Source organism: Marmota flaviventris, chromosome 6, assembly GCF_047511675.1.
Source record: "Marmota flaviventris isolate mMarFla1 chromosome 6, mMarFla1.hap1, whole genome shotgun sequence".
NCBI lineage: Eukaryota > Metazoa > Chordata > Mammalia > Rodentia > Sciuridae > Marmota > Marmota flaviventris.
The window spans coordinates 121280535-121307554 of record NC_092503.1 but is presented as its reverse complement, the minus strand read 5'-3'; the positions used below and the strand labels follow the sequence as shown (position 1 = coordinate 121307554).

Genomic DNA, 27020 nt, shown 5'->3' with positions numbered 1-27020 from the left:
TCTACACATTGGGTCAGTTCACCCCTTGGGTCAGTGTGGAAAGGGAATAGAAGTGGACATGGCTTTCAAGACCCTCAAGAAAGGGGTAGGAGGCAGAATGGTCCAGTATGGGAGAAAAGTTCAGGCTGCGGAGGGTTGGGGCAGAGGGGATCTCCTGAAAGACAATTGGGAAGGGGGATGGGGTCTGTCACTCTGGCATCCCATTAGGTGAGGGCTGCTGTGGGACCACCAGAGCAGGCTGCAGGGGAACAGGGGCTTCTGCCTGGGGGCTGCTGCCTCTGAAGGCATGACGCCTGTCTTCATGGAGGTGCGGCTCTGATGGAAGATTTGGAATTTGGAGTTGAATGTCAATATTGGCAACAGCCTGAGGAGGGCCTATTCTGATCGCGGCAGTCATGCCATGTCTGCATCGTCTGTTGACCCAGTACAGCAGTGGGCTGTAACTGAAGGTGGCAGCTCTCATCACTTCCACCCACTGCTGGGCACGCTGCCTCCTCTGCAGGTTCTTCCTCCAGTGTAGTAAGAGGATGCAGCCACCAGTTATCATGGTGCAGAGCCCCAACAATCTGAAGAACCATGGGACCCACACTGAGGCAGTAAAAAAAAAAAGAAAGAGGCAAGCTGACTGACAGCTCTAGCTTGGGACCTGAACTGTTTCTCATTCCTCTCCTGGATTTAACTCCTTCTTCCTCTCCTTCCTTCCCACCCTTCTCGAAGACATGCCTAATAATTTCCTGATTCAATCAAAGCTATATCTGCAGGGCACATAAGAGACCCCATTAGCCTTTTCCAGATAAGGAACACTAGGTGTAGAGGGGCCATGACCTTCCCAGACTTAAGTCAGGCCTTCTGGCTCCAGTCCAGGACCCATGCAGTCCTTCAGACTGAGAAGCCTCATGATGGACAAGGACCTCAATTGTATCTTTTCTGCTTGGGCAGAACATGGTCTCTGCCTTTGAGGAGTCCTTAGTTTCCTAGAGGAGTCTGTCTCTTAACTAATAGCACTCCATTCAGGCAGCCACCACCCCATGCATGCAAAGGGTCTTCCCTGAAAGTTTGTCCTCCACACTCAAAGTCTGGGTGTACTTATGGCCTGCAAGGCCCAGATCCTCCTTTTGCAAATTCATAAGGTTCACTCTGGTTACCAGGCCTATAGTTCTTGAAAGAGTGAACTCACCCACTACTCTGCCCACCAATGGGAGTCCCCAGAAGGCCCCAGTCCCAATGTTCTCTAAAGATGAGGTCACTGGGTTCTGAGCCTCAGGAATTCTAGGGCTTGTGCTTGTAGAGTTGTTGACAGTTGATGGAATAAGAGACTCCATCTTGTGACATCTCATGAGAATTTTGTCTTCCATGAAAGACTGGTCCACCATAGAAATGTTTGTCCCCAACTTTGTGTGATGAACTCACAGGGCAGCCTCCAGGAAAGGGCCCTTACACCCTCAGGGGCTTCTACTTGTGTTTTCAGTTGTTAGGGAGCCATTTTCCAGTGGGGAGTGGGGCAGGGAGGACAGTGAGCATTGGACAGCCCTACCCTCAATAAATATCTTACCTAGTTGTCAGGGAACACAACATCTCAGAAGAACTATGTGGTCCAAACCTCCTCCTTTGGCTCCTACCATCTCTGTTTTGTTTCTTCAAGAAGTGTTTTTTTGGGCATCTTCAGGTCCCATGGGACCTCCCCCCACGTGATCCTGCTTCTCTTTCCAGCTCCATCTCCCTTCCCACCCGTCATATACCTTTCTGCCCTGGGCATGCCAGATTCCCACAGACCCTGCTTATTCCCCTCTGGACTTTTTGCTCCCTCACTCAGGAGTGTCGCTTACCACATTTCCACCACACTGAACACCTCCTTATCCTCCCAGGTGGTCAACTCCCCTACTCTGAGACAAATAGTCCTTTCAGTTGATTTCCCAGTTTCTAGAACTCTGAAGCAGATGTATTTGAAACAAATTGGTCCCAGTGACAGGAATAAAAGTGATTTCAACAACTATAAATTTGTATAAAGTGGAACATATAGTGTTCTACAGATTTAATATATTATTTTTAGAAAGTTGTTCTATTTGAACTGGTATAAAAGTGATGCCCTTTGAAATAACACCACCCGCCCACCATGAACAACTAAAGTTCAGTTAAGTATAAATTAAATTAAAAAAATAATCTGAAAAACCCCAGCATGATGATCTGCCACAGAGTCTTATTTTAAAATTGACATTTTTTTTTTTCATCCCCCTCTCCCCATCCCCAACCTGGGGGGAAACAGGATTACTTTTTGTCCCCATCCAGTTATCTATTCTTGAGCACACACCCACCATGGGAGTGAAGAAATTCAGAGTTGGGGATGGCAGCAGAAGACTTAAAAAATGATTATATCCCAGATTAACAAGTGAAGAAGATCCGGGCACACCTGAAATCACATCATTAAAAACCCTCTGTTCCCCCTGATGTGAAGAATCACAGCCTCTGGGACAAGAGTCCCCTGTGTTTTTCCTTTGCTTTCAAAGCAATTAAACTTCTGTTTATCAACTAATATACATATAAACAAATGGGTATATCCATCTAACAGAAGTTATGTGTGGATTTGTGTATGTACATATACATTGTATTTATATAAGATTTTGATATTAGGGATGGAACCCAGTATTTAGTTATTGAATAAACAATATAGGAAGCCTAAATCAATTAAAAATTGATTAGTAATTTTCTCTCTTGAAAAAATGTTAATAGCAATTATACTTATTTTCTACATCTATATTACTTGTTGAGATGTGCATATATATGCATGTTTGTCTATAATATATGTATAATATAAAATATATAATACATATACATATATATCTACATATATCTATATCTATTATCTATCTATCTATATCTATAACTATATCTATATATCTATATAACTATCTATCTCGCTATCTATCTATCTATCTATAAAGTTAGGGCTGATGCATTAAGACTATGTAGGAATAACAGTTAACAAAGAGATGTGCTCCTTATAAGTAATCTTTATTTGAAGGTCCTTGGAAAGATCAATTATTGCTACAATTAAGAAATCAAAACCAGTTGACTTGTATCTAATTTTTCTTATTTTATTTCATAGAGTGCTGTGTGGAGTGCTCCTCATCCTTAGAGATTCACAGATATTCCAGAACACAGTGTCCATGGTTTGCAGGTATCACTCGTTTGATCCTGGAGTTTTTTAAGTCTCTGGGCTGGGGCACCATCCCAGCTGTCTCCTTGACCTCATCTGTTTGTGGAACCTGCTGCCCAGCAGGGATAGCAGGAGTGGTCCTGATGTTGAGAGGAAGGGTCCCTTCACCTAGGATATGGGTGCCTCAGAAGAGACTCCTCCCTTTTTATTGCCCTACTTGTGTAAATGCAACTAAGACTGTAAACGGTGCTGTATGGGTGTGTGGCTACTGGCCACAGGCTTTTAAATAGATTCTAAGTGTTTGATGTTCTAGCACCCTGAATGATTCGAAGATGACTGAGTAAACATCTTATCCTAATTTTTAAATTATCAAGCTAACTTTCATTGTGGTGAAAAAAGATAAACACCAGCTTTTTTGTTAAAAACAATCATGAACATAGAAATCTGTGGGAACAAGTGCATGGAGTACTGCATACATGGCATACCTTAAGGGTGTCTGAGAGGCAAAGCACGGCCCTGTGCTAGGGTGAGTAGCATACCATTCACCCCATAGGCACAGCCCTAGGCATGAGGCCACATGTTGCAGTACCAGCACTTGGTCCATGGCCCCTCCTTGATTGGTCGCTGCCAGGACAGTTGGACAGAAATTGTATTGGTGGCTGCCTATAGTCTGCTTAGCTATTGCCTAAGTTTATATACATGGTAACTGTGCAATAAAATCAGACCCGCTTCCTGCTTGGTCTCTGAAGGTCTTGATTATCAACTGTACAGCCACACTCTCCTCTACCCTGTACCATGGACCTCCTCACTGGATGAGAGAGAGCCCACAGATATCCATCTCCAGGAACTGTGATTGACATGGTGATAACCAGGAAGCAATAGTATGATGGTTTTAGTTTTACATCTGAATCTATACCATTCTCAGTTCACCTTGGCAAAATCACTTAATTCCAATAACTTCAACTTAGAAGGATTTTCTGATCCTTGACAACTAATTTGATCTATGTTTCTCACCCTTGACCAGGAACTCTCATTTGGATTTAGAAATTGTGATTAAGTTTCTTAATAAAATATTTGTGTCTGTGACAAAATCAAGGTTAATTTTAGTGTGCCCCTAAAGCCCCTTCAAGTGTGAATATGAAAGTAGCAAGTTATGTGTTTGTTGCCAGGTTGGAGTCATACAAATCAAATATGAATTATGCCCTATCAAAATGTTTAATTATTGAATAGCCTGAAGAGGTTTTCTGTTTTTAAAAATGATTTACTGTCTTTAAAAGGGACAATATAAAAAAAGTTTCTCTTATGCCACTTATCCTTAAGAGCATGGACAAATGATGCACTATAAAGTAATATGAACATTGGATAAGCCACAAAATACAGAGTTATTCTTAAACTGTCAGCTCTACTATCCATGAATATATCAGAGCAGTTACTTATAATTTTTTAATGTAAGGAAATAATCCACCATGAGTGAGAATCAGCAGGCAAATGACATCAGGATCAGACATTCAAAAATTTTACAGAATGAAATGGTATAAACATTCCATAGTAAAGTATGCTTAAAGGGGAAAATTATTAATGGAATAAAAGTCATAAGAAAAGAAACTAAGAATGTTGAATTAAAAGGTCAATTTATATTTTGATATTTAACAATGGTAAACTTCACAAAAATAAAGGAAAATTGGAGGAAGTACCAAAGAGCAGTTTACACCCAAAGAACATGTTTAACTAGAAAATACATGAAAATATCCATGGTTTAGTTGAGAGCCATAAAGATGTGGAAGGGAAGAAGTAAATGTTCAGGAAATTATAGGACAAAATAAGATCTTGCTGTATATCAAATAGAATTTTCCTTAGAAAAAATGTGGTTGGGAATAATAATCAAAGACAGACTCTGAGATGTTTGAAAATCATAATGTAAGCAAGATCAATAAAAATAATTCTTCACTTAGGCATATTATAGATTTAAGAATACTAGGGGGCTGGGGTTGTGGCTCAGTGGTAGAACACTTGCCTAGCATGTGTGAGGCACTTGGTTCGATCCTCAGCACCACATATAAATAAAATGAATAAAATAAAGGTCCATCAATGTCTAAAAAATATTTTTAAAAAGACATTTAAAAAAAGAATACTAGAAAAACAAACAGAGACGAGTGGGGGGAGAGAAAGGGAGAGAGAAGGGAAACTATGGAAATGGAAGGAGACCCTCATTGTTACACAAAATTACATATAAGAGTTTGTGAGGGGAAAGGGGAAAAAAAAAAAAACAAGGGAGAGAATTAAACAATAGCAGATGGGGTAGAGAGGGAAGATGAGAGGGAAGGGGAGGGGGGATAGTAGGGGATAGGAAAGGTAGCAGAATACAACAGTCACTAATATGGTATTATGTAAAAATGTGGATGTGTAACCGAAGTGATTCTGCAACTTGTATTTGGGGTAAAAAATGGGAGTTCATAACCCACTTGAATCAAATGTATGGAAGATGATATGTCATGAGCTGTGTAATGTTTTGAACAACCAATAAAAAAAAAAAAAAAAAAAAAAGAATACTAGGAACAAGAAAATTTACAATTGGAAGAATAATATGTTTATAAAAACAAATCATAAATGTATTATTTATTATTCAATACCAGTAGTAGAAACCAGAATAAATTCTATTGTATCCTTAAACTGTGCCAAAGTAATCAAAGTAGAATTTGATTCCCAGCTAAGCTATCATCAAGGTTGTCTGAAATACAAACATGCTTACATGAATACATAGGGCATACATTGAAAGCCTTGATTTCATAAGAAATGAGTAACTGCTAGGGTATGTTAAAACAAGGTAAAGTCCTATTTTAAAATTGATATGCATGTGTTCAAAGAAAACTCAAAAAGATAGATCTATAATACTATAATAACATTTACACAGTAAAAGTTTAGAGGATTAAAACATTTTAAGGTTGTTCAGTTACTGGGAAAAAAAGAGGTGCTGGATAAATTTAGACTTAACATTTTATTTCCATAATTCAGTTGTGTGAAACCACAATAGGAAATAAAACATATCAATAGAAGGGAAGAAATGAAGTAACATTAAGGAAGGGTAGAAACATTGATCAATAGAGTAGCATGCAGGGAAGGACTAATTGAAAAAGCTAAAGTATAATAAAGTCTTACCTAGGATTGTACACAGCCTCTTCAGTTACTGCCATTTGCATCATGCATGCAGGACTTTGAACTCTCCTTCTGCCAAATGTTAACTGGGTGAATTCTCTGAATCTCAGTTTCTTCTATAAAATGAGAATAATACTACTTATCTTAAAGGGTGGTTTTCAGAACCCGAAATGAAAGTAGGGCTTTACCATAATCCCTTACTTTGCACCCTTGGCTTATAGTTTTAACACCACTTCTTTTTTTTCCTTTTTCTTTCTTTTTGTAATTCTTAGTGAAACAGCATTTAACATTACCACTCAAATTTTGTGTCAAAAATACATTTGTAAACTACTTGCATATTAGAATTTTTTTATCTATGACTTCCTTTATTTTGCCAGATCCTTTCTGCCAGGATTGGCAATGCCTAGCTCATCTTGCAGATTGGCAATGCAAAATAGGCTGCATGGGATTCAGAGTGAAGTGAGTGGAATAGACAGGTGATAATTTACCTTTCCTACAATGTCCTCTTATTCCCTGTTTTCCTGCCTCCATTGATAGTACATATTTTGAATCTTCTGAAGTTCACATCCTCCATATATTTGGTGTTTGGACAAATGGAAATAGGATGATCACTCCAAAAAGTATTTAGACTCAAACACAATTCACATTACACATTGGTAAAATAAGTTGCTTACTCTTAAGTCTATGGATCACTATAGTTTTAATGACTTACATTCAACATAACTCTACCAATGCCCTAAACTTTAATTTTCAATGCATTCAATGAACTAATAATGTATCTGATAAGGGGTTAAGTGCAAAAATTGTTTTCCTGATGCACATACAACTGAAATTTTATCCATCCACTTGTTTTTATATTTTCATCTCCTCCTCCATATCTCATACTTCCTGACATAAGGAATACACACTTTTTGGATTACAAAATTTTCACACAGGAAGTTGCAAGGATGATGGCCTTTAACCTATAAAACCTTGGCAAAATATAATGAAGAAGTACCAATGTTTTAAAATGAATAAATCATGAAGAAAATTCAGGAAAAGAATAACTATTATTTAATTTTCAGTTGCTTTCAGGACACCATTAGATACTGCACAAATATAGGGCCTGCTATTTTTTTAAGGCCACAACAGCTAGCCAAAGTGGAATCCCTTCCTGGGATGCACAGTGCTAGTGGGATTCATTGCTGGTGAAAAAGCATCATCTCATGATTTTTGTCTTTCCTTCCTTCCAACTGAAAATTTAATCATGATACTGAAAAAAGGAAGGCAGGGAGAGAAGGAAGGGAGTTACAAAAGCAAGAACACATATCACACACTACAGTGCTGCTATTTGAAAAGAGTCACATAGATTTGTGCATCAGATAGCCCTGAAGATGACAGTGGCCTTGTCCAAATCAGTGTATTGCATTCCTAAACTACATTTCAGATAGAAGAGTGACCTGGCTGACATCAATGTCCTGCAAAAGGTGCCAGATGAGCTGACCCTAGCCAGAGCTGAACTGGAGATGCTGACTGAGAACCTGACGGAAGAGTTGGCCTATCTGAAGTAGAATCAATCATGAGGAGGCCAAAATTTGATTTTTTTTCCTCCCAGACCTCAAAATTAAAATATCAGGTTTGCAAATCTGGAGTTAAAACATGACCTGTGTAAGTGGCCATTTGTTTTGGATGTGCCCGTGCATGTACATTGCTGCTACTGCTGTTTATAATGGTTCTTACTAAGGTTTAATTAATCAGAGACACATTCTGATTTTGTCATTTTCATTATAGGTAATAAATTAGGTAATAAGAATTTTAACTCTCTTGATTTAGTGATTTTGAAAATATACATACATATATAATTTCAAAAGTTAGAAAATAAAGAAGTCTACCAATAACATAAAATGCTATCTGTGCCACACATGGCACTCTGATGGACCACAGTGTATACTAGTGACTAGTGTAGAGAATAGATACTGGCAGTAAGTTTTTACTCAATTTTCAGTGATTCTACCAATTCTGCAGGATTGGACACTTCTTGCAGCCCTTGACTTAACAGCTGTAGATGAAATCTCTCTAGCAACCTGCATACCAAGCCTCCCCTTCCTGTACAGACAGGACAGTGGATTCTCTAGAAGGAGGGTTAACCAATCCTTCTGGCTCTTAGACACAGCATATAGAGTCCATGGTCACTTAAATATCCTGTGAAAATATCTTTAGTAGTTATTTTGTTGTTGTTGTTGTTGTTTGATTTAGTGTGCCCAAGAACATTTACTTTTATTTGTTCTAATTAGTTATATGTGAAAGTGGAATTCATTTTGACATATCATACGTAAATGGAGTACAAATTCTCATTCTTCTGATTGCACATGATATAGAGTTATTCTGGTCATGTAATTATATTGTAATGGGCCAGGCTATATGGATAATAACCAATCAGACTCCATTTTGCCCTGAGACTCCACATCATGTAAGAAATGCTTCTCCCAGGGAAATCTCCACCTCTACCCATCAACAGTTGCTTAGCATAGCATGTTTGGCAACACAAAATGTCAATTCTTATACAATGTAAAAGTGTTTTCTTTGTGGTTCCCATTTTTCTTGGACAGTGTGTTCTGTCAAAGATTGATTATCTAGATAATAGTAACCATTCTTTACGATGTACATGACATTTTTGTCCATGCTGGGTGAACAAACAACAACAACAAGAAGTAACATTGTCTTTAAAGTTACCAATGCAGTTTCGTTTCTAGGTCATCAAACAGTTGTTGAAAAAATGTGAATGTCTATAAAATGTCTACTATACATTGTTTCTAGGACTTTTCCTCAATTGAAAAAAAAAATTGATACTGTTCAGTGCACTTCTCTGATATCTTTGATTTTAAAAATAAGTAAATTTTATTTAACATATATAGAATTAATTTTAAATAAGTTTGTTAGAGACATCTAATTGGCTTACAAAGTTAAAATGTTAACTGCTAAATATAACATCAAGTACTCTTGACTCCTAAATTTTATAGGGTAACATACTTAAACATTAAATGTGTTTTCCTAAATTGATAAATAAAAGAATTTAAAATTACTTTGTGTTGTCACTAAAAATTTGTTTTTCATTCTGCTTATGATTTTAGATCTCATGACATTTGTTTATGGTTTTGAATTATACAAACAGCCACTTATTCTTTAATGTGGTTTTGGACTACAAAAAGTGTACTCACACCCTGGGTGGGGGTTGAAGGGTATAGACTTGCAGCCTACCTATCCCTTGGATGGTGGATCTGGACTACCAGCTGGTGAATAAAGTTTCCATCTCCTGCTTTAAAATCAACTCAGTAATTTATTGCAATGTCACCTTTACAATATATGCATGTAGAGTAATAATTTGCAATTCATTCTGCTCTTCTTCCTCCCTTCATACCCCTCTCCCCTTTGTCTAATCCAAAGTATCTCTATTTTTTCCTAGCTCCACTTCCTTATTGTGCATTAGCCTCCACATATCAGAGAAAAACATTAGGCATTTTGTTCTTTGGGATTGGCTTATTTCACTTAGCATAATATTCTCTAGCTTCATCCATTTACTGATAAATGTCATAATTTCATTCTTCAAGGATGAGTAATATTCCATTATGTATATGTATTACATTATTTTTATTAATTCATCTCTTGAACAGTACCTAGTTTGGTTCCATAGTTTGTAACTGCTTTGCAAATATAACCTCGTGACATCTTCACCTTATCATTGTTGAGAAGGTTCATTTACTAGGCCCATTTGCTGGATGAGAAAACGGAATCTCAGGGAATTCCACCTAATTATTCAGAGATATTTTGTAAAGTAGAAATACAAATCTAGTTCCATCAGCACCCCCAATGCATTCTACTTCTACACAGTTCATGGCTGACCTTATCTTACCCACAATCCATCCTGAGCAGGTCCCAGAAGGAAATCAGGCTGGCTCTTCCCAGAGCCCTCTAGACAGAGGTTGGCCTCCTCCACTCTTAGTGTTATTTTTTCTCTGATTGCCTGGCTCCTCTCCAGGCTCTTCAAGCTGTCCTCTCCCATCTTTGTTGTTCAGTGACATCACCTGTCATTCATGTTTTTATAGACCTCTCAGGAAGAGAAAATCCACATGGATTTCAGAATGGCTCAAGATGTAAATGACTGGTCATAATTGGACACCCTAAAAGGGGATGGTATTGATGGCACAGGGGTATAAATCTCATGATGGGCCAGAAAACTCATTTACAGAGCAGCCAAAGGTTTATGTAGATCCATAAAATGGCCACAAACAACCTGAACATCTAGGTAGTAACTCATCTGGAGCAGTCATAACCTCTTTCTGCTGGAGAAATATCAGTGGCTTCTTTTGGAATTGAATTAGGTGTGAAAAATAGCTCCTATGCCATTTGGCTAGGAAAACTGGTAATGATGATGAAGGTGATAATGCAATAGCTTATATTCATAGACCACTTTGCATACATTATTTCATTGAATATTCACAAAGTCCTTTCACTGACTGTCCTAGTCAGTTCTAGCTGCTACAACTAAATACTCGAAGCTTAAGGAACATTTATTTCTCCCCATTTGGGAGGGTGGGAAGTTCATGGTCAAGGTACTGATAGATTGAATTCTTGGAAAGAGCCCTCTTTTTGCTCATAGCTGGCTGCTTCTCACTGTATTCTCACTTGGTGGAGAGCAAGTAAGCCCTGGTCTCTTTTTCAAATTCTGAGAACACTAATCTCATCTTGGGAGACATGCCCCCCCTGGCCTATCAAAATCTGATTAGCTCCCAATGGCCCCACTTCTCATGCCTTCGCATTGGCATTAGGGCTTCAACATCAATTTGGAGGAGACACAAACATTCAGTAGGGAATGCACTGTGGAGGCCCGGGCATATTATGTATCTTCTCTGTGCTTCTGCTGCCTCATAAAGAAAAAGGATGGTAATAACTCCTGATCAGTGTGTGTGTGTGTGTGTGTGTGTGTGTGTGTGTGTGTGTGTGTATGATTACATTGAATTAAAAACAGGGGATTAGATGATATATGCAAGTAATCCTCGATTTAAAAAAATGAATATACAAACACAGGTATCAAAATAAAAGCTGAAACCAAGTTTAAGAAAAAATTTCAGTGTGGGAATAGAACATTTTATCCTCTTCCTGGGAAATATTGAGTTTTTTCCTGATGATATCAACTTTTTAGGAGATCTAATACATATTTATGAAATTTAACATGATAATTTAGAAACAATGATATATACTTATATTATACATGTATTACTTTATTCTGATTCCACATTTTAGAAATCAATTTTTAAATAAAACTCATCATAGTCCTCTCTAACATTGTTTTTTTTTTTTACCCTCTCCAAAACAAATTTGGAGTCTTAAAGGCAGTTTCCAGGACTTGGGTTCTGTTCCCTCTAAGGCGAAGGAAAGACAGGTCCTTGTGAATCAGGATGATCTTGACAAACCACAGTGAGGCCTTCATGTGGCTTAGTATATTTGCAAGTTCATCCTACAGGTGTATGTTTGCGACCACCACAATGTGTATTCCTTTTAAATGACTGAACAACACTTGTACACAACACTATCCATAGACTCAAACCCAAGGCCACATTCCAAGGAATCCTAGCAATCTGTACTTTCTATCTGATCTACCCTAAGCATGAATTGCTGATTTAATAAGAAATAAAAGAAGCAATAAAGACTGTGTTTACCTTTGTTAGTAGAAAATAAAGAGTTCGGCCAACCTCATACTCCAGGACCACTCAGGTGTGGCCCACATTTGGTCACCCTGTCCATCAATATAGTCACTACCCTGACTCCAGAGGCAGGCATGATCTAGGAGGGTGTCCATTTTTGCTCCCTATGCAGCAGGAAATGGTGACTGAAAGAAGAAACTGAGAATTTCCCAGCATGTAAGCCTGTGGGGAGGCCTATGGTGGGGGACATAAACCCATCTTAAAGCCATTTTCTCAAAAGCCATATGATTTCATGACACTTGGGAAGTGAAGGAGCTTCTGGTTCTGGCCACTCCAGAGGAAAGTTCAAGATAAGTGCCAATTCAGCTGTGTGGCATGAGGAAGGACCTATACACTGAGCCCCAGGACCATGTTCTTGGCAACCCAACTCCAACTTTGTCACCCACTGCAAGTCTGTGCTGCACTGGCCCATCTGGTGATTCATTACTTCCAGGACCCTGATTCCCAATGCAGCCTACTGGGCAGCACCTTGAACTGGGTTCAGAAGGATGCAATGGCAGGAATTATCCCACCAGGAGAGATGAGCACTGCCACAACCTCACCCAGCGGCCTTCACTGATTACTGCAGGTCCAGTGGACCCAGAAAAGGCCATGGACAATGGAAGGGGCCCAAGGAGCACCCATTTGGGACAACAGTTCCAGGTGAGGCTCCCTCCAACCTCACTCCTCCAGGTCCACACTCACTGATATTTTGCCCAGTTCAGAAACAAGCCCAGAACTCCACCAGTGAGGAGGTGGGACAGTTCATAATAGCTGAGCATGGAGGAGCATGCAGGGCTGCTTAGTGGGTTATGGGAAGCTTGAGCTTGAAACCTCACAGCTAACTCTGGCAGGGTGCCCTTCCATCCAGGAAAAGCCAAGACCCATGACAACTGGAACCTCCAAAGAGTGAATGCTGAGATTGGACTGGTGAAAGGTAACATATCTTATACTGTAGGAACAGTAGGAGGCTTAGTATTGTCCCCAGAACAGCTAAGCAATGAAGACAGTCAAAACAATGGAGAGCTGGGGTTGTGCCTCAATTGCAGAGTGCTTGCCTAGTACGTGGGAGGCACTGGGTTCAATTCTCAGCACTGCACAGAAATGAATAAAGGCCTGTTGACAACTAAAAAAAATAAATTTAAAAATTGGAGAATCTTGATAACCAAAATTCAAAGAAAGCAACCCAAATATGAATAAAACTCGATTTTGTGAGCACACAGCTGGGTTTTTCTGGTTTCCACAAAAAGAGAAAGGACTGTGCACAGAGGGTAGCATTGCCTCCCAGCCTGCCCTGCTGAACCCCTCAGCCAGACTCTGGGGGATGCCTTAAATGCATTCTCAGCAGCTGTTCCGTCCACTGTTCCCAGAGGAAGTGCAGGAAGACACACAGGCCATGATCCCAAAGCTGCCACCACCTGCAAATGCTGCTCAGCCAAGAAACTTGCCCCCCAGCAGTTCCCCTTCTGACTGGCCAGGCCCAGGCAGGACAGAAGACAGAACTCTGACAGCTCAGGGGCGGGGCCACGGGCTGAGGGATTCTTGCCATTGCAAGAGCTCCTGGCTGTCAAACTAAGCCCCGCCCACCCTCACCATAGCAACGCTAGATACAAACACTAGCTCACACCTTCAAGGGAGGACAAGGTGTCCTTGCCTCACCCTAGTCCGCACGTGCTCCACGCCCCAAGAGCTACCCTCAACCTGCAGCAAGAACCTGCTCAGCCCTCTGACTGCCCCCACGTCCATCGGAGTTCAGCCCATCTGTGCTGCCATCCTGGCTGCCTCTGGGGAGGGGCAGGGTCGCCGCACCAGTCTGAGGGGAGAGATCCCTGGCCTTGCCATAGCTGCCACCCCTCAAACCCAGCATCTACAACCCTTCCGAGATGATCCGGAAACCTCACTGGGTCAGGAGGTGGACCAGCGGGATCTGAATCACATCCCAGTGTCAGCACTCAACAGTCCCCCAGGACCCACGCACGCACCAGGCACGCAGTTCCCTTGCCTATTTCTTCTGCATCTGGTGCAAGCACGCGGACTTTGCACGAGCATGCAGACTTTGCACGTGCATGCAGACTTTGCACGTGCATGCAGACTTTGCACACGCACGCGGAATTTGCACGCGCGCGTCCGTTGCTGGCGCAAGCCTGCCTCTTGCCCAGTATTGACGGTTTTCCTCGCGTGCTCGCCTGTTCTCCACTCATTCCTTCCTCAGCCGCGCCCTGGCAACAGGTCTGACAGCCATTTCGCCTGAAGCTGCGTGAGCAGCCGAAGAAGGCCTTCTGCGATGGCTGCTAGAATTACCCACTAGAGCCTACGCTAAGACTGCCATGGAGACTTCCCACAGCAAGTGTTGTCCCTCACCCCTGCCCCCGGCGCTGAGTGGCAGAGACCTGCCAGAAGGGTCCCACAAGAAGCCCGGTCATGGGCCTCGCCGACTTCCCTCTACTGGTTGGCCACTAAGGGCTTCCTGGGCTGGTGGCACCACTCGCGGGTCATCTTCCAGGTCATTTTGCCGCCATCCTGCAACTGCTCTTCAGCGGTTGCGAAAAGTGCCTGCTCGGTGCTTTTCCAGGGTCCTGCGGACCCTTGGATCTTTTCTCGGAGACTTGGATATTGCCTCCTCCCTCCGCATGCCAGGTCTCCTGAGGAGGACGCTGCTGTCAACTGCAGCTTTCATGAATTCCTGCATCCCAGGCCGCAGACTCAGACAGCCGCCTTGTAGGGTGCAGGGGCAGGAAGTGGCTCCTTGCCATCTTCCAGCACCCCAAGAACCCTGCCCAGGGAGGACTGTGATCACAGCCCCTGAAGACAGTGGCCAAGTGGTGGCTGAGCAAGCAGAGCACCCTGTAGATAGAGAACATCAGAGGGGGCGCCCTCAGGTCACTGGGAGAGCATCTGCTTTTAGGCCCCTGGGGGCCCATAGCGGTGTGCCTGCCTTTGTGCCCAGGCCTGGGCCTCTGTGGAGAAACCTCTGCACCCAGAGCTCCCAAGATAGAGCTGAGAGCTCCCGGGCCATCTGCATGAGCTCCTGCCCCAAAAGAAACCCCATCAGCAGCTCCTACAGCTCCACACGAGGTCTCCGAGCCCTGAAGAGGAGGGCTCCAGACCCATCCAAGGGGGAGCCGCCCCTGGAATGTTCTTCATCCCCAGGGATTCCCCCAAAGAAGGCCCAGGGTGAGAAGGTGGCAGAAGGCAGGGCGGGACACCCATTGCCCAAGAAGAAGTCCTCACCCACGGGAGACACCAGTAGGCCACGGAAACGCAAGTTTCCTCTCCTGCAATGCCGCCGAGGGGAACCTCTGAAGCTGCCACCACCTCTGTTAGTGGCCCATCCAGTGACTGCTGAGGACCTAGACAGGGAGAAGAAGAAAGCTCTGCAGCACATCAACCGTCTTCTGATGGGTGAGACCCAGGCCATTGGGAACAGCTGTGCCATGGCCCCACAAGCCCATGGGGGGGTCCCCTCTCCACTGGGAGGGGCCAGGCCTCTGCCATCAGTGGGCCTCAGCCAGACCTTTCCCCATCCCCCCAGCAGCTCAACCATGGTGGCCCACACCCCAGTGTGGGTCAGCTCTGCTGTCTCTTCCCAGAGCCATCCTCCCATTAACAATCTTACAGGACCGCTCTCCCCCAGCCTGCCAATTGCTGCTTTGGCCCTTCCTCCAAGGCCCTCTCTCAGCACATTGGCAGGCTTGGCTGCACAGCCAGTGGCCCCCTTTGGGGTCACACCCTTGAACACCACTATGCCTTCACAGCCCCCACATCTGGGGCCTCCCTCCACCTTGGGTAGGAGCTTCCGGCGCTCTCACCAGGGCCCAAAGCCCTACTATACTCACAGGCCCTCACCTGTAGCAAGCTCCAGCTCTCCAGCTCGAAGGGTGCGAGGACACATTCTGCAGGGTAAGCAGCCTCTCACCCCTGGAGCCACTGTCCCACCAAGTTCTGGGGTTCCTGGTGGGATGAACCCTGGAGCCCCTAGCTTAGTCAGCTGTCATCAGCTTGGACACGTGGGAGCTCCAGGTCCAGGGGCAGCTCCAATGCCACCCTTGACTGTGGGCCCAACAACCTTGGGCAGCCTAAACTACTCAACCCTTGGGTCTGACAAACAGAGAAACTCCACTGTGGGTCCTCGTGGTAGCACCCAGACACATTCAGTGACTTCAAAGGCAGCTGGGAGGAGAGACTTGTCCTTGGGTCAGACATCACGCAAGAAAAGATCAAGCTCAGAAAGTAGAGAAACCCCCAAAAGTAGAGAGCACTGTGGGGCAAGTTTGGGAAATGACACCTACACTGCCCCTAGCCAGAGCACCACCATGGCACCCAGAAAACACACCAAAGAGGGTAAAAAAGGGCAAGGAAAGAGTGGAGTTCCTACCCCGAGTGCCATTCCTCAAAGCCTGCCCATCCAGAAACACCAAAGCTTACCTCAGGGGACAAGCACTCCCACTGAAAAGGGTATCTCTAGTTTGCCTTCAGTCCCTGGGACATCAAGGAGATCAGAGAGCCCAGACTTGCTTCCTGAACTCATGTCAGCCTTTGGGGCCTGGTGTAGCTCCTCCCAAAGAGGAGAAACCCCAAGCAACAGGCAGCAACAAGGAGCAATGTTGGAACAGAACACCTCCAGTGCCCCTAGCCAGAGCACCACCATGGCACCCAGAAAACACACCAAAGAGGGTAAAAAAGGGCAAGGAAAGAGTGGAGTTCCTACCCCGAGTGCCATTCCTCAAAGCCTGCCCATCCAGAAACACCAAAGCTTACCTCAGGGGACAAGCACTCCTACTGAAAAGGGTATCTCTAGTTTGCCTTCAGTCCCTGGGACATCAAGGAGATCAGAGAGCCCAGACTTGCTTCCTGAACTCATGTCAGCCTTTGGGGCCTGGTGTAGCTCCTCCCAAAGAGGAGAAACCCCAAGCAACAGGCAGCAACAAGGAGCAATGTTGGAACAGAACACCTCCAGTGCCCCTAGCCAGAGCACCACCATGGCACCCAGAAAACACACCAAAGAGGGTAAAAAAGGGCAAGGAAAGAGTGGAGTTCCTACCCCGAGTGCCATTCCTCAAAGCCTGCCCATCCAGAAACACCAAAGCTTACCTCAGGGGACAAGCACTCCCACTGAAAAGGGTATCTCTAGTTTGCCTTCAGTCCCTGGGACATCAAGGAGATCAGAGAGCCCAGACTTGCTTCCTGAACTCATGTCAGCCTTTGGGGCCTGGTGTAGCTCCTCCCAAAGAGGAGGTACCCCAAGCAACAGGCAGCAACATGGGGCACAGTTAGAACACAACACCTCCAGTGCCCCTAGCCAGAGCACCACCATGGGGACCAAGGGACAGAAAGCAAGGCACACACCAGGGAAAGCAACCTCTGGTGTGGCCACAGTTACTGCCATCCCCCAAAGCCTGCCCACACAGAAAGGCTTAAGCTCTCCTGGGGGAACCAGCACCACCTCCTCAAAATCAACCTCTACTTTGACATCCACCCGTAATCCATCTATGAGCCCTGGGAGCCCAGACTGGCTCCCAGATCTGATCTCTGCTTTTGGAGCCATGGTCATCAGCCCACGTGGAGAAACAAGAAGCGTGAGAAAGCGCTAAGAACACACTTGGGCTTTAACACCTTCAGCCCCCCTACCCAGATAGGATGATGCTAACTTCTTTAAGGACTGACACTGCCTAGATCCCAACAGTCCTCCACTGCCCTCAGCTGGGCCTGCCTCCACTCCATGGGTCCACTGGGCATCCTATCACCTCCACCATAGGATGGTGAGTCTGGCATGCTGTAGCCCTTGAAGACTTGTGAGGGCACTCAATTTGGCCAGGGCATCCACCCCAGTGAAGCAGGGCCATACCCCCAAAGACAACAGCCCATGGGAGCAAGGTCAGCTACTTGCTCTGTCTCAACCTATACTTCCTCTCCTCTTCTGGTCTGCCATTTGACCTTAAGTCCCAGAGGCCAGTATGCTGTCTTTACCTTAAAAGTTACTTTTAAAATAGCCACAATGTTTATCATGGAACTAAAATATAGGTGGATTCCCACTGTAGCCAATGTAATTAAATCCAGGCACATGCATTCATCTTTAAAACCTCCCATTATATGAATATCATTAGTAGATAGTGGGATGGATTCTTCATCCACATAGCTGGATGTACTAAAGTTAGATCTGGGAAATAAGTCCAATAAATTTTTCCATAGACTCCACTCACCTGGCAACTCAACAGAACCAGCATAGCCATTGTGGTTGAGACTTATTACCTCCTTGTTGTTGAACTATCTGCTCAGCCTGAAAGGCCAGGTCCTTCAGTTGTCTCCTCAATGACAGGTTGGGTTTTCTGGAAATATAGAGGCATAGCCTTTACCCTATGTTATTACTAAATCTGGTTTATTCTAGTGCTCCATGTGTCACTCAGTAGGAGTGAGACTTTTAATATCACAATTTTGAAACTTTTCAAAATAATTGTGAGATTTAGTTGGGTTATATGGGATTTTGTTTCCCCCTTTTTATTTTTAAAATTGTAGAAATAAGTTGATATTAGCTGGAGCACCATTAGCTTTAGAGAATGGCCCAGCACTGTACAAGTACTTAAACAGCAAGAAGTGACAATACATATTTTTATTTGGCCAGGAAAATTAGCAAGAGTGACCTGTGATGCAAGGGAGGATTGTTAAAGTCCATGCTGTCGAGCTAAAGAGGGCACCACAGCAACAGGAGGCCTAGATTTTTGTTGTTTTGTTTGTTTTTATGAGTCTTATGATTTCCCTTTGTCTCTACTAATGGGCTAAGCAATAAAAGTATAAACTGGGGCCAGTATAGATACTAAAATACAGTACTACAACTTGTTTGTCTTATAAGTAATCACCTTATTATTATAAATTACCTTCAGTTGTTACATTAAAATTAGTACTTGCATAAGGCTTTATGAGATAATAGTTTTAAAACTTGTAAGGATAATACATTATAAAACTAATAAGAGTAAAACATTTAATTTTATAATAGTTATAAATTAAGGAATATAATTTTTATAATTTGAAACATTTACTTATTTATATATAGTGTTTTTGCTTACTTTAGGAATATAGTAATCTTTATAACAAAAGCCTATCTTCTGAATTTAATTTTAAATAAACTTGAATAATTGTCTTAACTTGGAATGAGATGAAAGAATTTTAACTTAGGTCTGGTGGCCACTTGTTCAATCTTAGGTAAGATGTTTTGATTTTGAAACTAATCTTAATTTTTTACTTGAATATTATTTTATAAAAAATTATACATAATTTTAAAATTAATATTAATTAGTGAACCTAATTTATCATTATATATGAAACATGAAACAGACAAGGTAAGAGAGCTTTTAATTCCCTCTTAAGGCAAAGAGGCACAGCATTTTAAAACTTTAAATAAGTGAGGCTCTCTTTGTTGACTTTTAGAAATATATTTAATTTGACTTCTCAGGAGAACATAAAATTTTATAACATTTCTCAGTAATCATCATGAACCATAGAGTGAAGCTGCATGTAGAGGTATCCCATCGGCTTATAGGAGGGTGCAGTTGGCTGAGCGAGGAGGCCAGTGGTGATACCCTGTCTTTCATCCATAACGAGGTGGAAAGGGTGTTTAGGGTTAGGAAGAGAGAGTGCAAGAATATGTAAGAGCATTCCTGAGCTTGCAAAAGGAATTGGCTACTAGCTTAGGGGAGGTGAGGGTCCAATGAGGGGTCTCCTTAGTGGCCTTGTATAAGGGATTGGTAAGAAGTGCAAAGTGGGGAACCCAATGCCTGAAAAAGTCTGCCAGACCCAGGAAGGAGAGGATGTAGTCCACTGTTTTGGGTGATTGTAGGTCATGGAGAGCTTGAATTCTGTCTGATGTCAGGCTTTTAGAGGTTGAAGTGAGAAGTGTACCTAAATAGTTAACTGAAGAGGTAGTAAGCTGGGCTTTGGCTGGAGAGGCCCAATAGTCCAGGGACCCCAGGAAATTGAGGAGCTGAGCAGTGTGAGTTCACAAGCCTTGAATGATGAACCGCATAGAAGGTCATTCACATATTGTAAGAGTGTGCTGCCCCCTAAGTCACAAGCAGTTAGATCCCATGCCAAGCCTTGCCCAAAGAGATAGGGACTGTCCCTGAAGCCTTGGGGTAGGACTTTCCATGTCAGCTGATGATACCTAAAGGATGTAGGGTCTTCCCATGTGAAGGCAAAGAGCTAATAAGAGTCAGGATGGAGGGACACTATAAAGAAGGCATCTTTAAGATCCAGGACAATAAAGTGAGTGCTCAAAGGGGGGACATGAGAAAGAAGAGTGTCAGGGCTGGGAACCACCAGGTGGATGGGAATAACTGTCTCATTTGTTAGGCGGAGATTCTGGACTAAGTGATAGGCTCCTGAGGGTTTGCATCCTGGCAATATGGGAGTGTTGCAGAGGGAGTCAGTAGGAAAGCAGGGTCTCTGGGCAAGTAAGCAGTCTATAATGGGTTTAAATTGCTCCCTATAGGTTTTGGAGATGGGAAATGGGGACATAAAGGAAGTTTAGTTTGCAGTTTCAGCTAAATATGTACTGGCTTGTGGTGGGAGGCTATGACCGGCTTGAAGATGTTCCAGTCCTGGAGATTGACTAGATCAGGGGACGATGGCACAGTAGATACTGTCTGGTTATTAGAGAGGGTAAAGATTAGAGGCAGAAGGACATGGGTGGTAGTATTCTTTGGATGGATTTTGGACCGTGGCTCCTAATAATTGGAGAACATCTCTGCCTAGGAGAGGAATCGGACAGGATGGAAGGACTAGAAAAGAGTTTGTGAATGGGTGTCCCTTCAGGGCACAGGTCAGCTGAGCAGTTCAGTTTGGGGAGGAAGGTTTGCCTTCAATCTCCATAACTGAGACCTTGGAAGAAAACAGAGGCCCAGAGTGGGCAGGCAAGACCGAATAGGTAGCCCATGTGTCCACAAGGATGGTTGTGGACTTAACCACTACCTGAACTGTTATCCTGGGCTCCGTGAGTGTAATGGGGGTCCTCAAGTCTGGGATTCTTCAGTCTTCTGTGAACCCCAATAGTTTAAGAGAAGATACCGCCTAGCTGGTCATACCCTGATGTAGAGGCACCAAGGAAGGGCCAACCATGGGGCAGTCACTCTTCAAATGTTCTGTCTGCTTACAGATAGGGCATGGCCTGGAAGGAGGGTGTGGCTTTGGGATGGAGGGGGAGGGGAAATATTATGTCAGTAGAAGAGGTGTGCAGGGGAGCCTTGGCTGCAGGAGAAGAGGGAGTTGTATGGAGCGAGGGAGGAGGAGCTGTGGTGGCAGGAGGAGGGGTGGAGGGGTAAGAGGGGTGGCAGGAGCAGATTGGTGTGTATTGGGAGGGGGAAGACAGGTAAGGTAGGGCTGAGAGCAGCTCGCGTGGTTCTGAGAATGTGGAAAAAGAGGTTGAAGAACAATGGGAAGGAGTTTGGGATTTTTCTAGCAAGGAAGTCTGGATCAGGAGAACAGATAGAACAGAGAGGAGGACAGAGCAGAGAGTAGAGGGAAGGACAGGATCATTTCCCAAAAAGCCTGAATGTTTTTGCCCACTTTCCTGTCCAGCAACCAAAATTGTCCAATTCAGTGAGGGTTTCAAACCAAAGTTCCTTCTGGGGGCCATTGTGACTCATTGTTTAAGTCTGGTTCTTTTTCAAACATTCTCTCTCTGGGTTCATGTTCTGCCATAAACCCCTTCATTCTTTCAGCTGAATTCTCTCAGATTCCATTGATATTTTTAAAAGATTAATGTTTTGCATAGTTTGTCTGGCAAGTTCAAATATTTGGCATCTGTGCCAAGAACATTATAGAATGTAGGAGGTGTCAGGTTGCCTTGTATTGTGAAATTTCTTGTATTTGTGCTAAATTTGCACTGCCCATGAGATGGATGTGTCTCTGCTATTTATTTATTTATTTATTTATAATCTAGGATGGAACACAGAGGAGCTTAAGCCCTGAGCCAGCCACATCTTCAGCCCTTTTTTTCATTTTCATTTTGAGGGAAGCTATCACCAATTTGAATAGGGCATCACTGTGTTACAACAGGGGCTGGCTTTGAAATTTCAATCCTCCTACCTCAGCCTCCCATCTTCTGGGATTAAAGGCAGGCACTGCCATTCCCAGTTGTGTCTCACACTTGTTTTGGATCCATTTTTATCATCTGCCTTCTCCTGGTGCAGTCGGCTAGGGATGGTTTTGTGGTGTGTTGTTGAGTTTCACTCCAGATGCACTCCATTGCCTCTATTCCCTGTTGCATCTCTAGCTGTGACTAGTGAGGACTGACCCTGGGCATTGAGTTCCACAGTGTGAAGGCATGGAGTTCTCTGTTTGTGAAGAGAGTGGGGAGCCTCTTGTGTTCCTGTGGTGTGATGTAGACAGAAGGGTCTGTGGGTCATGCCTCTCTACTTCTTCCTGCAGTTGGTAGGGAAGTGCCTACCATTAGAAGAGGTTTTCTTGAGCACTGATGGACATTGGTTTTGGCCCTTAAGATCTCATTTTGGAACGGATATGTGTATGCAATTATCCAGACTGCTCCTCTGAGGAAATGGAATACTTCTGACAGAAAAAAGATGTGACTCAGATGCCAATTCTGTGTCCAAAAGAGACTGAAAATGAAAGAGCTGCCAACAATAGTGTGCCCAATTTGAGGGCCATATTGTTTTGAATATTGACAATGAACTTCACCTAAATGTCCAAGACTGTTAGAAAATTGAATGGAAAGGGGCTCAAAAGCACCCTGAGGGCGACTATTGGGAGACAGCTTCCACAGGGAGAGTATAGGTGACTCCTTCAATGTAATTATGTTCTCACCTTTGTCTCCAAAGTAATTCACCAGTTGAGTAAATCTTGAGGAGTTCTTTGGAGACTGTGTGATGCCTGAAGTCTCAATCAACATGGATCACACAAAATATGACTCACACCCTAAAATGTAGGTAGGGAAAGAGCTGGGTAGGCAGATAGGAGACTTGCACTCACCAAGGTCAAGTTTCTCCTAACAGAAAGACGACAGTGGAACAGAATAGAAAGACCACAGATGCAAGGCTGATTTTCAAACAAAGGGTGAGACATCTGTTAGAAAGGGATAAACTTCAACACAGTGACCATAACATGAGGGGAAGAAATGGCACATGAAGTGCACATTGTCCCTGAATGCCTTACCAAGAGTGGGCTGGAGGCTTATTTTCTTAACCCTTAGATCCTTATAAAATCTGAGACAATTGCCACTCATTGGCAACCCTCTCTTGGGACCGCACCCATGCAGGAGTTCTGCTTTCTTTATATTGTTTTTGTATAATCTGACACTTTGCCCTCACACTTTCACTATTTGTGTCTGTGAAATTCCTTCAATGGATGAACAAGGCAAAGAACGCAGTCAATTCCATGGTGTGTGTCACAAAATAACTGAAGACTAATTATGTCAGGAAACTAGATTGATATGGGAAATGATATTACTGCCCAGCTCCACCTCCTGTCTGTCCCCAGAATGGGGCTGCAGTTGAACCCTTATGAGATCATTCAGACCTCACTAAGAAGAATGCATTCTCCATTTTGACAATATGAAGACAGCACTCAATATTCTTTACAGCTGCTGAAACTAATTCTGACCTCCATGCAGGAATTTCCTTCTTCTAGGACAACACCATCTCCTCAGGACCCTTCTCATTCATTCTAGGCAGGAGACTCAATCCTCCTTAAGACATAGAAAAGCCAGAGATCAGAAGTGCAACTCATCGATAAGTGGACAGGCCCTCATGAGTTTCTCCTAACCACGCAGTCACACATTTCTAACCCTCATTCACCACATCTGAAGAGGAAGGACACCACCAGAAGATGATTGTCCTGCTCATCCTGGGAATCCACAGTCCCTGGTTAGCTGACAACCCCTCTACAAATCTCACATGTCTGTTCAGGAGACAAGCCCCAGAGGGAACATACCAAGCTTTCATGTGTTCAATTACTGTTCCTCTTGACCTGCTCTATCTCTCCCTCAATCCAGGTCAGATTTCTTTCCACCTGGTTACAGATTGGGCTCTCAGTTTCTGATCTCCATCATCAGGTAGATGGCTGGGACTTCAGAGAGCTCCCTCTGCTGGACACTGACTAACTTGGAAAATTCGGGCAGCCATTCAAAGTACCAGCAGCAGTTTCCTAACTGGCTCAGATCAGGGGGGAATGCTGCCATGCTCAACCGAAAATGCCTCCTTCCCCCTTCTAACCAGGAGAATCCTGAGATGTTAAAAATCAAGGCTGAGAAGAGAAAATTTGTCTCTTCTAGAAAGAGAAGGATTCGACACCATTCCAGACAAAGGCAATGGAGTAGGTAATGGAGCCAGATGGCTACTGACAGGAGAAGCTGAATGGGTGAGAGATCCACCTCATGTATTAGTACACTACATGACTTTTGTGGGACTCTCCACCGAGTAGATTGGGCTCCCCAAAGATGTGGAATGCAACCATCACTCCAAAGGAGACCATGTGCCTTGGCCTATAGATGCATTCTTGCAAAATAAAGCATCCCCTTTTCTGGCCTATTCAAAATATTTCTTGAGTTGAAGGGATGCTGGCCCCTGATCTAGTGCCCCAACTATAAGTGTAAATGGAAGACTCACACTTGCTGTACGAGCTGCCACCTGTCACCCACTTCCTTGGTCTTGAAGGATCTGCATCATCTGTCACATTGACTAGGGGTCCCACTGCCCACACTTTGCCCTTTCTGAGGTGGCCTCTTCTTTTTGATTTTTTGTGCAGTTTGTGAGTCTTGGGCCAATCACCATCACAAACATCTTAAAAGAGAGTGCAGGCCTGGCATCAAAACACCTGGGCCAGGAAGAACAAGAAAAGAAAACTCACTTTTTTTTGAACCCAGGGAAAAAATAATTCAAGGGTGTAACATATTCTTGAGGCATTGGTGTCATTCTGCTTTGACAGAGGAAGAGTGTCCCCTGAGCACATCTTCCCACTTTGTGGAATTGGGATGGTAGTAGAGTGTTTTCTGTGTGAACAAAAAACTTAATCGCAGTAGAATACACTAAGATGGTTATTCTGCACCTATTTTATAAATTTCATGAGGGAAAATTAAACGGTCATAACTACTAACAAAAGTGGGGTTGGGGGAATGTAGTATCCAGGAGCAGCTGTTGGTTGGGTCATCACTTCTAGGATTCCAGCTCTCCATTAGCTTGATTTGGATCACTTCACATTTCTACCAGGACACTTAATTTACTGAGAGCCATGTTGCCTGCCTCAGAAGGCTGACACCTGTGAAGACTTGTGTTGGTGTTTCTTTTAGGTCTTCCTCCGATGTCATCAAACAAATATCTTGTGGCATTTTTTCTATATTAAAGGGTAGGCTAATTGACAAGTCCCCTCTCTCTCCACCCCCAAAAACAAGCAAACAGTGGTTTTATGTGAAACGTGATACCTCTCCGTTTTTGAGAGCTGTTCCATTCCCTTAATGACTGGTTGTCTCAGTTGTTGGGGTTAGTATCCAGATTTCCTAGTGATCTTTATCATTTTCCCCAAATTTTTACTGATGCAGTATGGCTCAGCTATGCTACCCCTACCACTTGGTCCCTTTTCTCTACTCATCTTTCCCACATTTCCTTTCCTTTTTGTTCTTTATTTTTTTGCATATCAGAGAAAACGTACATCCAATATTTGTGCATCTGAGTTCTTTGGGGATGTTGATGTGTAGGTTTTTTTCCTTGATATATCCTTATCTGGTTTGGGTATGTGTGCGATGCTGGCTTTATACATTTAGAATGTGTTCCATCCCTTTGTATTTCATGGGGGTAATCTGAGGAGTTTTGGCATCACTTCTTCTTCAAAGGTTTTTGGTAGACCTCAGCTGGGAGTCCATCCAGCCCTGAGTTTTTCTTTGTTAGAGACAGTAATGAAAAGCCTTCCATCTTATTACAAGTCATTGGTATTTTTGGGTTTTCTTTTGCTCTGGATTCACTTTTGGTAGATGCTATTTATCTAGAAATGTATTCATTTCTTCTAGGTTTTCCAATGTATTGGAGTACAAATTTTCAAAATAGTCTCTAATGATCCACTGGATTTCTCTGATATCTATGGTGATTTCACCTTTTTAATCTCTAATTTTATAAACTTGGCTTTTCTCTCCTTTTCTCTTGGTTACTTTAGCATGGGGGCTTATCAATCTTGTTTACCTTTTTAAAGAAACAACTGTTTCATTGGTCCTTAGTGTTGTTATGTTTGTTGTCAGGTCCATTAATATTGGCTCCAATTTTATTTCCTTCCTTCCTTCAGTGTTTGCTCCTCCACCATAGCCTGGCTTTTACACCATTTCCCATTTACACAGTGCATGATGTCGGCTTCCTCAGTAGAGGGCGCTGAAGTGACACTGCAGGAAGCAGAGGCCTCTTGTGGTTAAGCTACTGCACCATTGCTCTGTGATGCTGGTATGAGTCCATGTGAGGGCAGCGTGGATCAGGTGAGGAGATCCTCAGATCCTGATGAAGGCTTTTGTCTCCAGGAAAATTTTCCAACACTTTCCAAGCTGATCTTAGGTGATGGTGCCCTCCTAGTGAATGGTCCAAGTGTATTGGGAGGCACCTGGCTCTGAGTTCAGAACTTGGCAGTCCCTGGCTCTACCCATGCCCACCTGAGTTGTAGCACACCAAACACACTGCCCTTACCAGGCACATATTCCCAAGGGTCCCCCATCCCTTTCTGTTCAGAGGATGCTGTGAGAGCCAGGGCTGCTGCTCCCTCAGGTAAGGAAGGTCCAGGTGGGCTGGGGAGTGGACAGCCCTGGATGCTCCTACCATGTGGTCACCCATGCCCACCGGCTTGTCCCCTAGAGATGAAGACCCGGCATAAGGCAGAAGCTGCTGCAGAGTATTGAAGCTACTGCTGATCTTGAGGAAGAAGGTAGGTGTAGGATGCACATCTGGGAAGGCACAGCCAACTTGGGTGGGGGCAATGGTTCTTGGAGGGGTGCTCCCTGGTGACAGGAGCTGCCACAT

At 43.5% G+C, this 27020-nt stretch overlaps 1 pseudogene; it reads right to left on the bottom strand.

Moving 5' to 3' along the window:
- Positions 1 to 13: 13 nt before the first annotated feature.
- LOC114080339 (testis-expressed protein 38-like) lies at positions 14 to 27020 on the bottom strand (annotated as a pseudogene).